Source organism: Lissotriton vulgaris, chromosome 1_1 (genome assembly GCF_964263255.1).
Source record: "Lissotriton vulgaris chromosome 1_1, aLisVul1.2, whole genome shotgun sequence".
In the NCBI taxonomy this organism is placed as follows: Eukaryota; Metazoa; Chordata; class Amphibia; order Caudata; family Salamandridae; genus Lissotriton; species Lissotriton vulgaris.
In genome coordinates this window covers 219,740,590-219,757,959 of record NC_141685.1, presented here as the reverse complement: position 1 = coordinate 219,757,959, position 17,370 = coordinate 219,740,590, and the positions used below count along the sequence as shown (strand labels likewise).

Genomic DNA, 17,370 nt, shown 5'->3' with positions numbered 1-17,370 from the left:
GTCAGACATCCTTGCATCATGGTGCAAGGGTGCCTGTGTTGTTGGCAGGATTATTTATGTGGAGGAAGTGCTACCTCCCTGGACAGGAACAATTCTAAGAGGAGTTTTCTTTTTCTATTTGTGCTGCAGAATCCAGCGCACAAAGAATGAGAAAAAAATGAAGAGAAATAAAGTCATTTCTCTGCATTACGCCTCACCTCGGGAGAGGTAAGGATTTGGCGCTTGCCAGGTGGAAATGGTTTTGTAAATCTCAGGCTGTGTCAAAATCCATGGATGTTGCATGGAAACACCCACCGGAACACCTATGGAATGAATGCAGAGCACAGAGAAAGGCGCCATTTTCGCTGCCCTGCCTTACTCAAGATTTATGAGCCCACTCTAAGCCAAGTTGGGCGGCTTTGCCTGTCTTCATTGATCTGATTTAGAGCCCTGCATGTACCACTTCACGTGGTGCAAAAGTGACGCAAAGCCCTCATAAATATGCGCCTTATTAGTGATGTTTACTTCCTGCGGCCTCCACTGGGATTTCTGCTTGGTTGGTAACAGTGGATGCATTCAGCCATGAGGCACTGCGTACAAAACGTCATAAAATTAAACAAATGAAAAAATACGAAGGCCAGATTTACTAACCTTTCACTCAACACAGTGTAGCAAGGCCACATGCTGCTCTGCGTTGAGTGAAAGGGAGCGAGCAAGCGAGCAGAAATATGCCAATTCTACTAAGATAAGGCACACTTCTACTCTTCTCATAGTGCTGTTGTCCTTCAGGCAGCCTAGCGCCAACACAGGCATCTTTGCACCAAGTAACTTGGGCACCTGAGTTACAAGAAAATGTGTTTTTGTGCAGAAAAGGATCTCTTCAGGCATTTTCCTCTTTCAATGGGTGCTGAAGATTGCAGGGCACATAAGAAAAGGAAATAATGAGCAGAAAAATTGTTTTTTTCCTTGTTATGCCATCCTCTGGGAGGCGTAGCGATTTCACTCAATACCAGGTTTACAAACCTTTGTAAATCTGGGTTTGTGTGAAATCCATGGGTAGATACATGGAAATGTTTCAAAATTTGAGAGAGACCCCTTGACAGCCAGGGGGATAGGGTACTTGTAACAGTAAGAAGAAATTTTTCCTTGGCACACTAATTTACGTAGTACAACCAGATTGGTTGTTAGAACCGCCCAGCCTATGGCCACTAGATCCCTTTACTATCTAGTACACTCACACAAGAGTACATTAACTCATTATTTATTATTGTAGAAAAATGTTCTTTACAATTGCAATTAATAATTAAAAACAAGTTATTACACATTTACAATAAAAACATAAATTCAATTTCATAAAATACAGTTTTGGTACACATAAGAATAAAAAGCAAAATCAATTAATATTGACATTCATTAGTGAAAAACTAAAACAGTTTTACAAGAAGGGGGAGAGACATACAGAGACATATACAATTTGTCATTGGATAATACACGTTTTGAGACCGAACATAAACAAAAACAAATCCTGGACTTGCTTAAATTATTTGTCTGCAGGTTAGGGTTGGTCCCTTGATCGTGCAAAAAAGGCGTCGACGCGTTTCGATGGATTGTGCTAATATTGAACCATCTTTGTCAAGACTGTCTAATAAGTCTCTCCTGTAATCGGGCACTGGTTGGTTGCCACTGTCACTAAACTCCTGCAGATAAACATATTTCCATCAGTGTCTTAGATAGATTTCATTATATACACATCTTACAAATGGTAAAAACCTTCACAACAATGCTTAATAAGCCTGATCTAACTATTATTGAAATAAACAAAGGTTGCCACTGTCACAGGACTCCTGCAGATAGACATATTTCCATCAGTGTCTTACATACATTTTAATTTATGCACATAATACAAATGATAAAAACCTTCCTAATATGCCTGTTATGACTATTTTCATAATAGCAAGACTCCACAGTCCTTACATGATCATCTTGTGTTCCTATTGCCCTAAGAAGGATTATAATCTAACTAGAATCCTATTATGAACATCTTTGGCCTATCAATCTCAACACCTTATTATCACATATTGGTCATATGTTCCTTATGTTTAGACATGTAATGTCCCCTCGGACACTCTAATTTTAATTAAATGAGCTCTTGTAATGATGTTTTATTACTCTTAATCTCAGCCCTCCTTGTATCTGGTAAGACATTTCCTCTAACATAGCTAAACATTATTGTCATGTACCTGTTCACATGGCACGTAATCTGCCTGTTGTAGATTATTTACTAAGGACCATTCAGACCTTCATGTTATTGTATTCTTTCTGAAAATTGGAATAAGGATTTCATTATTCTATGCGATTGAGTTGATATAGCTTTCTACTACCACTCTTTACTATATTTACCATGTTATGGCTGTCCTTTGTTCATGGAGACTGCCTTTTTTACATATAAAAACCTTTTATGTCGCACTGTGCTCTCTAATGGGAAAAAAAGAAAAAATAGGCTTACCCCATATTGTCATAAGAATTTTGCATTAATCCTTTAACATTATTTTTCTTGCTATTACCTTCTGTTTTGTATTACTATGTTTATCTGTGATCCATTGGTAGATCTTCTATTTACTTAATACCCATCCAACTCCAGTTCCAAAATATCTATTCTCTGAAAGATACAAGGAGAGAAACGATCTATGTAAGGGTCCCTGGAATTTTTTTTTCTCAGGCGTTAGACTGGCAGTATGGTGTGAGACAGTTTCACATATCTTACCATTAGTCTGCAGTTTTAGGAACCATTTATAAGGGGTGGGTATTGTTGGTTGGCTGATCTTGATCTAGTGAAAAGGACAGATACAAGGGATCAGTCAGGATCCTTCTCCAAGGTATTATCATACTAGGGGCTATGCTAATTTACGGGGAGCTGTGCTCACCTATAAATATCACAGCTCTTGTCTTCACACCCCACGCCGTAGTTAGGAATCCTCCGTTGTAACTGCTGTGTCCCGTCCGAACTGGAAATGAAAAGACCATTCTAAACTTATTGAACTCTATTTAAACCTACACCTATCATTGGCTCGTTTTCAATTATTATCAGCTGGGGCTTGTTGGTTGGAGTTGGCGCGTGTTTGAAATTTACTGCCGGTTAATACCACATACGACGCAAGTTCCAAGCCTCGCTATCGATCGCGGCCATTTTCGCTAGTCAAGCCTCGATTTGGGAAACGCATACGCTGCGATCCAAGCCTCGCTTCAGATTTCTATGTCCTGTAATTTCGGTTTCTATGGTTACTCATGTGTTTGAGCTTGCGAAATTGTTTAGTTACGATAAATCTGCAAAATGTTGATTTCCTTTGGCAGTATAATTTATGAAACCTGGTAATCCTCACTTTCACGGCAGATAAGTAGTTTTAATAAAATTTGTTCATTTGCTTGTCTTGTACACTTATTTTGTTCATTGCTTAAGAGGGTTCAGATTGTGTACCTAAATGTAGTCCCACCATTATTCCTTCGTATAATATAGATCATTATGTTATGTGTCTCTGCATTTTTGTATGTTTAATCATCAGACTTACTACTAAGATTAGAATGATGAAAATAAAATCATTAAATTTGTATGAAGTTGAAGAAGATCAAAATCACACTAAGTACATTTCATATGTATTTTATTTACTGTGATCTTAACGCTCTTTTCATCATTGTTGTACCAAAATTCTACTTGGCAGGCCATACAGTAGTGCCACTATTTATATTAATAACTAGCTCCTATTAACATCCAGTCATTCCTGGTATCATCAGTATTTTATCCAATTCCTACTTACAGGGCATACAGAAGTGTCATTGTTTATGTTATTGACTGGCCACTATTTTCATCCAGTCCTCCCTGGTATTCAGACCTTTATTGATTGTATCCAAATGGATCATGCACCATTGTTCCCGTGATTTTCTTATTACTTCTAATTTGCCTCCCCTTCTGCTTATATTGACTTTTTCCAAAATGAACCAGGTAAAGTCATGGCAACCATGATTCTTTATTTTGAAATGGTCAGTTAGGGGGGCATTTTCTTTTTGATTTTTAATCGCTGATCTGCGCTCCAACAGTGTTATGCGGAGCTCTCTCCCTGTCTCCCCCACATAGCCGTAGCCACATGGGCAGATCAAAAGATAAATTACGTTCTTACTCCTGCAGTTGTTTAGACTTTTGGGAGTCAATGTTTTTCCGTTAAACTGCAGTGTTTTACCTTCAATGCCATTTGGGCACAAGGAGCATGACCCACATCTGTAGTTCCCTACTGCTTTTCCATTGCCGGTTAGTGTGGTTTGGGATAAACTGGAAGAATTTTTGTATGTGTGTACCAGCCTGTTTCTAATTGTCTTGTTTCTTCTGAAGGAAAACAAGGGTTTTGGAAGTGGTACCTCTAGCTCACTATTTAGAATTTTCCAGTTGCGGTTCACAATATTTTTTAATTTGTTGCTTATGCCTGAGTACTGACTGACAAAAACTATCCTGTTCTCAGTTTTATTGGGTTTTTGTTTATTCATATCTAAAAGGGCATCTCTGTCATAAAATCTTGCCCGTTTTAAGGATTGTTTTATTAAGTTTTTTGGGTACCCTCGTTCTTGTAATTTTCTGCTCATGATCTCTGCATGGTGGTAAAAATCGTCCAAATTTGTACAGTTGCGTCTTAGACGCAAAAATTCTCCAAAAGGAATGTTATCTTTTTGTGACCTTGGGTGGTTGCTTTGATATTTTAACAAGGTATTCTTGTCAGTCGGCTTAGTAAAAAGTTTGACCTCCAATTTCCCTCTTGCGACTTTGATTTTGATATCTAAGAAGTCTACACTGCTGTTGCTGTGGTGAGCTGTAAATCTAAAATCCCTATCACAATAATTAGGCCACTCCAAAAAGGAGGCTAGCTCATCACTGGCACTGTTCCAGACGAAAATACTATCATCTATGAAACGGTGCCAGTGAATGATATTTTCAAAGTATGTTGCTACTTCATTATAGATATGTTTGCCCTCAAAATTAGCCACGTAGAGGCAGGCCAGACTGGGGGCACATGTGGCCCCCATGCTGGTCCCCTTAACCTGTTTAAAAAGCTCCTCCTTGAAAAGGAAAATTTAATTTTTTAGGACTAATTCAATACACCCCAGGATGAATTCTTTGTTGCCTCCATTGAGATTAACATCCTCCAATATGGAGGATATAACTGCAATGGTATCATCCTGTGGGATATTCGTATATAAGGCCTCGATGTCCAAGGTAACCAGGAACTGGGTCTCCTCATCAAAGCTCATCCCCTCAAAGATAGAAATGGTATGAGCCGTGTCCTTTAAATAAGACCTCTGTGCCTGGACTAAGGGATGTAAAAAGAAATCAGCGTATTTGCTGAGGGGCTCCAATAGTGACCCCAGACTGCTTACAATGGGCCGCATTGGCGGATCATCCATACTCTTGTGGATTTTTGGTAATCCGTAAATTGCTGGAATTATTGGGTTTCTATTGAATAAAAATCTATACTCATCTTCGCATATAGAGTCATTTCGCCGGCCCCAATTAGGAAGGTTGAGACATCGTTCTTCTATTTGTCAATCATCTTAAAAGAAGCAGGGGTATAGTGCTCTCTCACTTGCAATAAAGACCTCATCTTGTTATCATAATCTTTGCTGTTGAGGATAACTACCCAACCCCCCTTGTCAGCGGGTTTGATTATTATCTGCTCACAGTCCTGTAACTCTTTCAGTGCTGCTCTCTGGCTGTGAGATAAATTGTTAGTAGTTCCTTTATGGGAAGATAGACTGTTCCTGACTTCTATCTCTACCACCCTTTCAAACAGTTCTACTTTTTTTCAATCTGGTTAAGACTGGGGGTAAAAATTGACTTCGGTTTGAAACCAGTCGTATTGGGAGCGGGCTCATAGTTCCTCTCTGCAAAGAACCTATTCAATCTAACCTTTCTGAAAAAACTTTGTATGTCCTTTTCTAATTCAAATTTATTTGGTTGGGCACTAGGAGCAAAACTAAATCCATACTTTAAAACAGCTTCCTCCTCTGTAGTAAGTATTCTGTCTGAGAGGTTAACAATAGGAAAGTCATTTACCTCCAGTACCTCGCATTCCGGGTTTTTAGATAATTTGGTGTTCCCAGATTTGGAGTTTGATGGTTCCTCAATGGCTCCTCCCTGGAATAGTTCCGGTAGCCCTTCTGCCCCCTGTAGGGGCGACTTCCTAAAAAAGATTGAGGTTCTTTTTGATAATTAGAGGTAGATCTTCCCATGTGCTCATTTTGGTCTTCATCCTCACTAGAGCCTGAGGTTTCTGAGAATGTGATTCTCCTATTGCCTCCCCTTGAGTAAATTTGTCTCGTTTGTTGGGGCTTTTCCCATCTCTGGTCTTTCCGAGTAGTATAATAGTCCTTCTGTAGGAAAGAATACGCCAATTCAGCACTAAAATTCTCAATATCTTTTTTGAGTTTGGTGGATTTTCTATTTGTTAGATAGTCATGATACCCTTTGATATCTTGTGCTAACTCCTCCAATTTCTTTTTAGCATCGTCCACTGCCGTATTTTGTCTTAATGCTGTTTCTAATTCTTCAATTTGTTGGCGTTCCAGAATTATTACTTCTTGTGCTGTTTCTATAATAAGGATTAACCAATCCCTACTGCGCCTGTTGGCAATGTGTGACCATATCTCAAGGAATTTTTTATTTTCTGTAAACAACCCTGGTTAATTCCAGATGAGCAACCCTAATGGTATAACTCCTGCTCTTAAGTATCCCATAAGGGATTCTGCATGGAGTTCCGTTCTTATTAGTTTCTTCCTTAAATTTAGAATTTTCATAAGTTCCTCATGCCAACTTTTATTGGTACTGGAGGTCCCCCCTGATTTTGGGCGTTGATTTAGTAATTTATTAAATTGATCCTCCGTGAACCCAAAAGTCTTAAAGCTATCCATGATGTATTATTAGAAAAACAGAAAACAATCTTTTCAAATAGGACCAGAGAATATGAATATTTCAGAGGTCTTATGCTCAGTAACTCTCCAGTTCAACAGAACTGTACTTAAAATGTTTCAAAATTTGAGAGAGACCCCTTGACAGCCAGGGGGATAGGGAACTTGTTACAGTAAGAAGAAATTTTTCCTTGGCGCATTAATTTACGTAGTACAACCAGATTGGTTGTTAGAACCGCCCAGCCTATGGCCACTAGATCCCTTTACTATCTAGTACACTCACACAAGAGTACATTAACTCATTATTTATTATTGTAGAAAAATGTTCTTTACAATTGCAATTAATAATTAAAAACAAGTTATTACACGTTTACAATACGGTTACAATAAAAACATAAATTCAATTTCATAATACAGTTTAACGGAAAAACATTGACTCCCAAAAGTCTAAACAACTGCTGGAGTAAGAACGTAATTTATCTTTTGATCTGCCCATGTGGCTACGGCCATGTGGGGGAGACGGGAGAGAGCTCCGCATAAGACTGTTGGAGCACAGATCAGCGATTAAAAATCAAAAAGAAAATGCCCCCCTAACTGACCATTTCAAAATAAAGAATCATGGTTGCCATGACTTTACCTGGTTCATTTTGGAAATAGTCAATATAAGCAGAAGGGGAGGCAAATTAGAAGTAATAAGAAAATCACGGGAACAATGGTGCATGATCCATTTGGATGCAATCAATAAAGGTCTGAATACGAGGGAGGACTGGATGAAAATAGTGGCCAGTCAATAACATAAACAATGACACTTCTGTATGCCCTGTAAGTAGGAATTGGATAAAATACTGATGATACCAGGAATGACGTAAAGTAGTGTGCCAAGGAAAGATTTCTTCTTACTGATACATGGGAATACCCAGGTTCCACCGATGGAACGCCTCCCAGAATGAAATGTATTGCAATGCAGCCCAAGCTGCTGCACTGCATTATATATTTGTTTACAGAGCCATGCAAGGTGGCTCAAATTGTCCCTTCCAAGCCAGTAGTGCTAGTTTCAGCAAGTTGGTGAGATGTGTATGCTTTTTTATTGAATGCCTCGAATACAAAAAAAAGTCTCCAAAACGTGTTGTCATTGCTTGCAATAACAGTTCTAAATTAAACTTTATATTAATCACATACAGTTTTAGTAGAAGAGTACAGGTCCATTCTAAAAGGCAAGTGTACTTAAAATAGGTATAGAAACGTTTTACTTTTAATGCATATCACCGTAACATGCTTCTTACAGGCACAAAGAAAATATTTACTTGGCTCTGAATCATTGTAACCTGAAAATATAGTTAATACACATGGGATGAGTAAACACAAAAAAAAAACTTTGCAAAAGTGAAGTATTCAGCTCCTATCCCTGGCACAGGATTCCTCTTTTTAGGTAGATGTACATATGTCATCAACCACAGCGAATGCACCCAGTGGCTGAAGTAGGTGGACCCACTGCTTCAAGCTGCATGCTTCAGTGGGCAGTGCAGAATCAAAACATGAATGACAGCTGAACAGACCAATGGATTAAGACAGATTACCCCGAACCCCTCTATGTATGGAAATAGTGTTGTTTTTTAACCAATATTTTTTTTCATAACACGACGGGGCAAATCAGCTAAAGCTGTCTCTTGGGGACACCAAATGATGTGTTTGGAGAAAACAGACACCTCTGTGCTTCACAAGTAAAATAGTTTTTTTTACAATGAATCATAAATCAAAACTTGGTAATGATGACAAGGCGTAAATCAAGATAATGTCATAATTCATATTTAACATCCTCCACACCCATACAGGAAATGATTACCCCAACGAACGCTTGTATAACCACACGCCATGGCGTCAACAAGCCTATACATCCTTTTACCTGGTCCCCATGTGACTGAACCTCAGGCAATTTAAAAGATACAGTGCACTTGCCACAAAAGACGGTGGCAGTCAAAAAGCTGTTAATAGTGCGATCACTGTGGCCAAAATCCGTGCTGCTATCAAGGAGCATCCCCGCCACAAGACCCCAGGCCTGGACGGCCGACCGGTGGAGTTCTATGCCACTTTCATTTCACAACTGGCCCCCGGCTGCAGCGGTGATATCTTGTGTCCCTTTCAGAGGGACCGCTGCCTCCTACGACAGTGCAGGCCCCAATGACCTCATTGTCAAAGCCTGGCAGGGACCAGAGGGACATTACACATTATCGTCCGCTGTCACTGCTCAATGCAGACCACAAAATACTAAGCGAGGTGCTGGCTTGCTGGCTCCATACCCTAATAGAGATTCGTACACACAGACCATGGCGGCTTTGTGCCTGGGAAAAATACATTGTTAAATATACACTGACTTTATCATGTTATGGCCGACTGACTGTCCTGAAGTTTTTCCTAGAGCAAGGTGTTTATTGTTGGACCTTCGTCAGACCCTCAATACATTGAGCTGGGAATACATGTTGGCTGCTCTTAGGCGGTTCGGTGTCCCCCACACATTTCTTCAATGGGTTAAACTACTATACACATCTCCAACAGCTAGGGCAAGCACTGGGGCACACATTTCGGAAGCCTACACTATACAACGTGGCACAAGACAGGGGTGCCTGCTCTCCCCATGCCTTTTGTGGTCGCATTGGAGCCCCTAACATGCAGGTTGCTCAGTGATGCTCAAGAGTGGTGTATTCCTATTGTCCACATGGTCCACTCACTGTGTATGCAAATGTCATAGTAATATAGACCAAAGCGCTCCAAGAAAACATGCTCATGGTAGCCCACAATGTATGCACATCGGGTCCCTCACAGGGCTAGCAATAAATGATGGGAAATCAGATGCATTCCCCTTTAAGGGTAACTTCCAAATGCAAGCGATCCCATGTGGTGAACAAGAGGTTGTAGTAGCCCCCTTACTTTCAGGTACTTGGGGCTCCAGGTACAAGATGACCCACAGGATCTATTGTGAACGAAGAACCAACGGCGGACTCCAATACCCGCACTTTCCTCTGTGAGTTCCCCAGGTAGTGCTTTGCTTTATATATGGGTTGGTGATTGGTGTGCACAATCAGCTCCTGCACCCACCGATGTAGGATGCCACCTGCTGTGCAAGAAATCAGAACTGTGAGAACAATGGAGCGGTGCAATCCTAAGTCAGTAATGCTTTAACAAGGAAGCTTGATCAGTGTCTTTGTTGCATCAATCTTTAATTGTAACAATCCATGCGGTTAATAAGCCAACGTGTTTCGTTCAAGGATTGAACTTCATCAGGGCTATATGCTGGAAGGTGAGCGACTACTGCATAGAAACATGGATTCGTAACCAGAGTCGGTGGCACTTAGTATGGTCACTTTACATCGGTTTAGGAAGCCTCCTTGATAAGGGCAGAGAAAAGAAGGGTGAACCTGTGTTATCGGTCACAGCGTTTCAACGAACTGGACAGCAGGATCTATTGTGACCCTCCAGATAGTAATTGGCTCTCTGCGATCCCAAGCACCTTTTGGACATCCCTCCCGCTTTCTGTAGCGGGGTGACTTGCAATATCTAAAATGGTAATGATCCTGCTCATTCTCTAATTTGTCACTAATTTGCCAGTAGTTGACCCAATGGAAATGTTTAAAACACTGAATTCCATCCTAATAGATTTGATATGGTGTAAGGGGCTACGACGAATCAGCTTGCCAAAACTGCAGCTGCCATCAGACTTCAGTGGCATGGGGCACCGGACTTTCTGGCTTACTATTCGGCTGGACAATTACAGTGGCTCTCTTACTAGCTGGCTGGACGTAATCTGCATGAAAACACCTACACAACCACAAATGATTGCCCAAGGGAAATTGAGCAAATTGTTATACCCTGAGGTGGACACTGAAGTGGCAAAGCATGCATTACTTAATACTGAATTCAATGTTGTGGCATCTTTCTTCAAGCTTACTTACAAATCTGGGAATACCTCATGCCCTTATATCTCCAAGGAACACATGGCATCTAGGGTGCAAGTTCTGAAGATGATTGTAGGGCCACAGACTCAATGTTGCAGCTATTGCGTCACATCCATAGGGAGTTCTGAAGAGGAACCTAAAGCAATGCAATAAGCAATCTGCAGAGACAGTGCCTGGAAATAATGAGCTTGCAGAGGCGGTACATGGAGATAATGAGAATGCAGAGATGGTACATGGAAATAATGATGTCTGTGGAGACAGTACCTGAAAATAGCGAGTCTGCAAAAACAGTGCCTGGAAATAGCGAGTCTGCAAAAACAGTGCCTATAAATAATGAGTATGCAGTGACAGTGCCTGGAAATAATGAGTCTGTAGAGGCAGTGACTGGAAATAGTGAGTCTGTAGAGAATGTGCCAAGGAATAATGAGTAATCTGAAACAGTGCCTGGAAATAATAAGTCTGTAAGGACAGTGTCTGGAAATAATAAGTCTGCAAAGATAGTGGATATAAAGTATGAGTCTGAGAAGACAGTGCCTGGAAATTATGTGTCTGCAAAATAGTGAGTCTGCAATGGCAGTGCCTGGAAAGGTTGAGTCTGCAGAGACACTGCCTGGAAATAGGGAGTCTGCAGAGACCATACCAAGAGATAATGAGTCTATGAAGAAAGTGCCCAGAAATAAAAATACTGCAGAGGCAGTACCTGGATATAATGTGACTGCAGAGACATTGCCTGGAAATAATGAGTCTGTAGAGACAGTACCTGGGAATAATGACCCTGCAGAGACAGTGCCTGGAAAAAATAAGCTTGCATTGACAGAGCCTGGAAATATTGAGGGCATGGAAATAATGAATCCTCAGTGAAGGTACCTTTAAATAATGAGTCTGTAAAAACAGGGCTTGGAAATAATGAGTCTGCAGTAACAGAGCATGGAAATAATGAGTACGTGGAGGCAGTGCCTGGGAAAGTATGAGTCTGTGAAGAGAGTGCCTGGAAAAAATGAGATGCAGAGACAGTGCCTGGAAATAATGAGTCTGTAGAGACAGTGCCTGAAAGTAAAGAATCTGCAGAGACCATGCCTAGAAATAATGAGTCTGCGAAGAAGGTGCCCAGAAGTAATGAGCCTGCAGAGGCATTACCTAGAAATAAAGAGACTGCAGAGGCAGTGCCTGGAAATAAAGAGTCTGTAGAGACAGTACCTGGAAATAATGAGTCTGCAAAAAGAGTACCTGAAAATAATGAGATGCAGAGACATTTCCTGGAACTAATGAGTCTGTAGAGACAGTACCTCGAAATAGTGAGCCTGTGAAGACAAGGCCTGGAAATAATGAGTCTGCAGAGATGGTACCTTGAAGTAATGAGTCCGTAGAGACAGGAGTTGGAAATAATGAGTACCTGGAGACAGTCTCCGTGCCTGGAAATAATTAACTTGCAGAGGCGGTACATGGAGATAATGAGAATACAGAGATGGTACATGGAAAGAATGATGTATGACAAGACAGTACCTGGAAATAACTAGTCTGCGAAAACAGTGCCTGGAAATAGTGAGCCAGCAGTGACACAGCCTGGAAATAGCGTGTCTGCATTGACAGTGCCTGGAAATATTGAGTCTACAGAGCCGTGCCTGGAAATAATAAGTACTTGGAGACAGTGCTAGTAACTTAGGAGTCTGCAGAGACAGTGCTCGGAAATAATGAGTATGCAGGCACAGTGCCTGGAAATAATGAGTTTGCAGAGACCGTGCCTGAACATAAGGAGTCTGTAGAGACAGTGCCTGGAAATAATGAGTCTACAGAACCGTGCCTGGAAGTAATAAGTACTTGGAGACAGTGCTAGTAAATTGTGAGTCTGCAGAGACAGTGCTCGGAAATAATGAGTATGCAGGCACAGTGTCTGGAAATAATGAGGCTGTGAAAACAGGGCCTCGAAATAATGAGTCTGCAGAGAAAATGGCTGGAATAAATGAGTCTGCAGAGACTGTGCATGGAAATAATGAGTCCGTGGCGACAGTGCCCGGAAATATTGAGCTTGCAGAGGTGGTACATGGAAATAATGAGAATGCAGGGATGTTGCCTGAAAATAATGATGTCTGTGGAGACAATACCAAGAAATAATGAGTCTGCAGTGTCAGAGGCTGGAAATGAAAAGTCTGTGAAAACAGTGAATGGAAATGGTGAGTCTACAAAGACCGTGCCTTGAAATAATGAGTCTGCAGAGACAGTGCCCAAAAATACTGAACTTGAAGAGGCGGTACATGGAAATAATGAGAATGCATAGAAGGTGTCCGGAAATAATGATATCTGTAGAAACAGTACCTTGAAGTAATGAGGCTGAAAAAACAGTGCCTGCAATTAATGAGTCTGCATTGACAGTGCCTGGAAATAATGAGTCTGTGGAGACAGTGTTGAAAACAAATGAGTCTGGAGAGACAGTGCTGAGTAATAGGTCTGTGAAGACAGGCCCTGTATATCAGGAGTCTGCATTGAAGGTGCCTTGAAATAATGAGTCTGTAGAGAAGGTGCCTGTAAATAATAGGTCAGAAGAGACAGGGCCTGGAAATAGTGAGTATGCAGTGACAGAGCCTGGAAATGAGAAGTCTGCAGAAACATTGCATGGAAATAATGAGCCTGCAGAGACTGTACCTGAAAAGGATGGGGCTGTAGAGGCAGGGTCTGGAAATAATGACTCTGCAGAGACATTGCCTGGAAATAATGAGTCTGTAGAGACAGAGCCTTGAAATCGTGAGTCTGTAGTGACAGAGCCTTTGAAAAATGCGCCTAAAAACAAAGATTCCATGGAGAAATTGCCTGAAAATAATGAGTCTTCAGCGACAGTGTTTGTAAATAATGAGTACATGTTGCCAGTGCTTGGAAATAATGAGTCTGCAGAGACAGTGCCTGAAACTAGTAAGTCTGTATTAACAGTGCCTGGAAATAGTGAGCCTGTTGAGGAGGTGCCTGGGAATAATGAGTTTGCCGAGACAGTGCCTGGAAATAATGAGTGTGTAAAGACAGAGCCTGGAAATAGTGAGTCTGTTGAGGAGGTGCCTGGGAATAATGAGTCTGCAGTGTCAGAGCCTGGAAAGGATGAGTCTGAGAAAACAGTGCATGGAAATAGTAAGTGTACAGAGACTGTGCCTGGAAATAACGAGTCTACATTGACAGTGCCTGAAAATAATGAGTCTGTGGAGACAGTGTTCGGAAATAATGAGTCTGTAGAAACAGTGCATAGAAATAATTAGTGTACAGAGCAAGTGCCTGGAAATAAAAGTCTCTGAAGACAGTCCCTGGAAATAATGAGTCTATGGAGACAATGCCTAGAAATAACGAATCTGTGGAGACAGTGTTCGGAAATAATGAGTCTGTAGAAACAGTGCCTGGAAATAATGAGTCTGCAGAGACCGTGCTTGGAAATAATGAGTCGGTGGATATAGAGTTTGCAAATAATGAGTCTGCAGAGACAGTGCTTAGAAATAATGATTCTGCAGAGACAGTGCCTGGAATAGCGAGTCTACAGAGAATGTGTGGAGATAAACAGCCCGATTCATCAAGCGAAATTGTGCTCGCAAAGGGCCAGATTCTGAGAATCTGGCCCTTTGCGAGTGCAATTTTTGCATTTGGGATTCATTATCCCAAATGCAAAAATCGCTATTAGCGAAATCGCATATTTGCGAGGAATTGGTTTTAAGGAATCTCTAATAGAGATTCCGTAAATGCAATTTATCAACCAATTAGAAATTGCGAAATCGCAATATTTGGTCGCAATTTACCACAAAGTCTGACTTCGTGGTAAATTGCGAAAAAAGAGTAAAAAGCACTTTAGTGCATTTTTTTTTGCATGTTACACACACACATGTCCTTTGGACATGTGTGTGCGCAACACCTGTTTAAATGTGCATTTAAGGGGTGCTACAGGGTGTCCTTTGGACACCCCTGGCACCCTTCAAATCGCTACCTTATTTGCGATTAGCAAATTGCTAATCGCAAATAAGGAATACTCCCCATTCAAGGCCCATAGGAATGAATGGGGAGCTATTCCTTATTTGCGATTAGCAATTTGCTAATCGCAAATAAGGAATGTGTAGGAATCACATTTAATTTTGCGATTCCTACATGAATCCCGTTTTGCGAGTCTGTAATAGCGATTCCTTATGAATCGCTATTACAGACTCGCAAAACGGGTCTTTGATGAATGTGGCTGAAAGAGTCTGCAGAGACATAATTAATTAATTAATTAATTAATTAAGTTATTAATTAATTAATGACCTGGAATTCATTAATTCCAGGTTCTGTTACTGCAGACTTACCATTTCCAGGCACTGTCTCTGCAGCCAAAAATAAGAGAGACATATTCTGGGTCTTGATAAAGATGGATAATTAAATAGAACCATCGAAAGGTGTCAACGCTGCACCCAACACAATCCTTGGGAACAGCTTCTTCTATAGATATAGAACGATTAGATTGTAACTAGTACAAGCTATTGGAATTTTAAAAACGGATGTGTTACCGAATGTACTGTCTGTCTGTTTTTGTTTCTCTGTTAATTGTGTATTGGAGTATAGAATTTAGGCACAGGTTATATAGTTTTATGTCTAATAAGTGTAATCCTGCATTTTTGTTCTGCATAAGTTTTGTCCTCAAATGAAATAGGTATGTATTAAGTGTATGTGACATATATATGTATATGGTATATGCATTTGTAGTATGAGTATAGACAGTTCTATGTCTATTTGTAATTGTGTTGTGTTGTGCTTTTTAATAAAACTAAAAAATGTTAATACTAACTTTAAAACTGGTAGGGTTCTACTTAATATAGTGGAAATGGGCTTCAGTTTGTGTTTGGAATACATAGATCCAGTTTTTTAACTCAATATTCCCCCAAGGGAACTTTATCTCTACCTGACTGTCTCTGCAGGCTCATTATCTCCACACATTCTCTATAGACTCGCTATTTCCAAGCACTGTCTCTGAACATTCATTATTTCCAGAGACGGTGCCTGGAAATCTTGAGACTGCAGAGACAGTGCCTGGAAATAGTGAGTCTGGAGAGACACTGCCTGGAAATAATGAGTCTGTGGAGACACTACCTCGAAATAATATGCCTGTGTAGACAGTGCCTGGAAATAGTATGTCTACAGCTGCAACATGCTCGAGGAAAAAACATGATAACCTGCTGATACCTGATTGGAGTTGACAAGAAGCATCAATGTACTTGTCACTGGACTGGGGGAGAAACCCAGGTCAAGGTTACTGTCCAAAGTACAGCACCAATCAATCAATCAATACACTTGTAAAGCACGCTACATACCAGTGAGGGTCTCAAGGCGCTGGGGGGGCGCTGCTACTGATTGAAGAGCCAGGTCTTGAGGAGTCTTTGGAAGGCCAGTAGGTCTTGGGTCTGCCGTAGGTAGTAGGGAGGGTGTTCCAGGTCTTGGCGGTGAGGTGGGAGAAGGATCTGCCGCCGGCAGTTGTTCTTTGGTTGCCGGGGACTGTGGCGAAGGCAAGGCCGGTGAAGTGGAGCTGGCGGGTGGGGGTGTAGAAGCTGAGTCGTCTGTTGAGGTATGCAGGACCGGTGTTGTGGAGAGCTTTGTGTGCATGGATGAGGAGCTTGTAGGTTATCCTCTTGTTGATGGGTAGCCAGTGCAGGTCTCTCAGGTGGGGTGAGATGTGGCTGTGGTGGGGGATGTCGAGGATCAGACGTGCCGAGGCGTGCTGGATGCGTTGCAGTCGTCTCAGTAGCTTGACCGACGTTCCTGCGTAGAGGGCGTTTCTGTAGTCCAGCCTGCTGGTGAAAAAGGCCTGGGTGACTGTTCTTCTTGTTTTGGTGGGGATCTACTTGAAGATCCTGCGGAGAATTCGAAGGGTGTTGAAGCAGGATGAGGAGAATGTGTTGGCCTGCTCAGTCATGGAGAGGGTGGAGTCGAGGATGACCCCCATGTTGCGTGCGTGGTCGGTGGGTGTCAGGGCTGTGCCTAGTGTTGTCAGCCACCAGGTGTCGTCCCAGGCTGAAGTGGTGGAGCTGAGTATGAGGACCTCCGCCTTGTACGAGTTCAGCTTCAGTCAGCTGTTCCTCATCCATTCAGCGATGGCCTTCATTGCTATGTGGAGGTTGGCTTTGGCGGTGTGAGGGTCTTTGGTGAGAGAGAGGTTCAGCTGGGTGTCGTCGGCATAGGAGATGATGTTGAGGTCGTGCTGTCGGGCGACGTGGGCGAGGGGTGCCATGTAGATGTTGAACAGCGTCGGGCTGAGGGAAGATCCCTAAGGGGGATGCCACAGATGATCTCGGTGGCTTCGGAGCGGAAGGGGGGAGGTGGACACTCTGAGTTCTGCCGGAGAGGAAGGATGTGGTCCAGTCCAGGGACTTCTCTTGGATCCCAGCATCGTGTATGCGTGTTTGTAGTGCGCCGAGGCAGACCGTGTCGAAGGCGGCTGACAGGTCCAGGAGTATGAGGGCCGCTGTTTCTCTGTTGTCAAGCAGGGTCCTGATGTGACCGGTGG

At 41.8% G+C, this 17,370-nt stretch overlaps 1 protein-coding gene across 3 annotated transcripts in view; it reads right to left on the bottom strand.

Annotated features, from left to right (window-relative positions):
• LOC147740932 (uncharacterized) overlaps positions 1-17,370 on the bottom strand; it is a 366,615-nt gene that overhangs the window by 333,306 nt on the left and 15,939 nt on the right. The gene's annotated exons all lie outside the window — the stretch shown is intronic.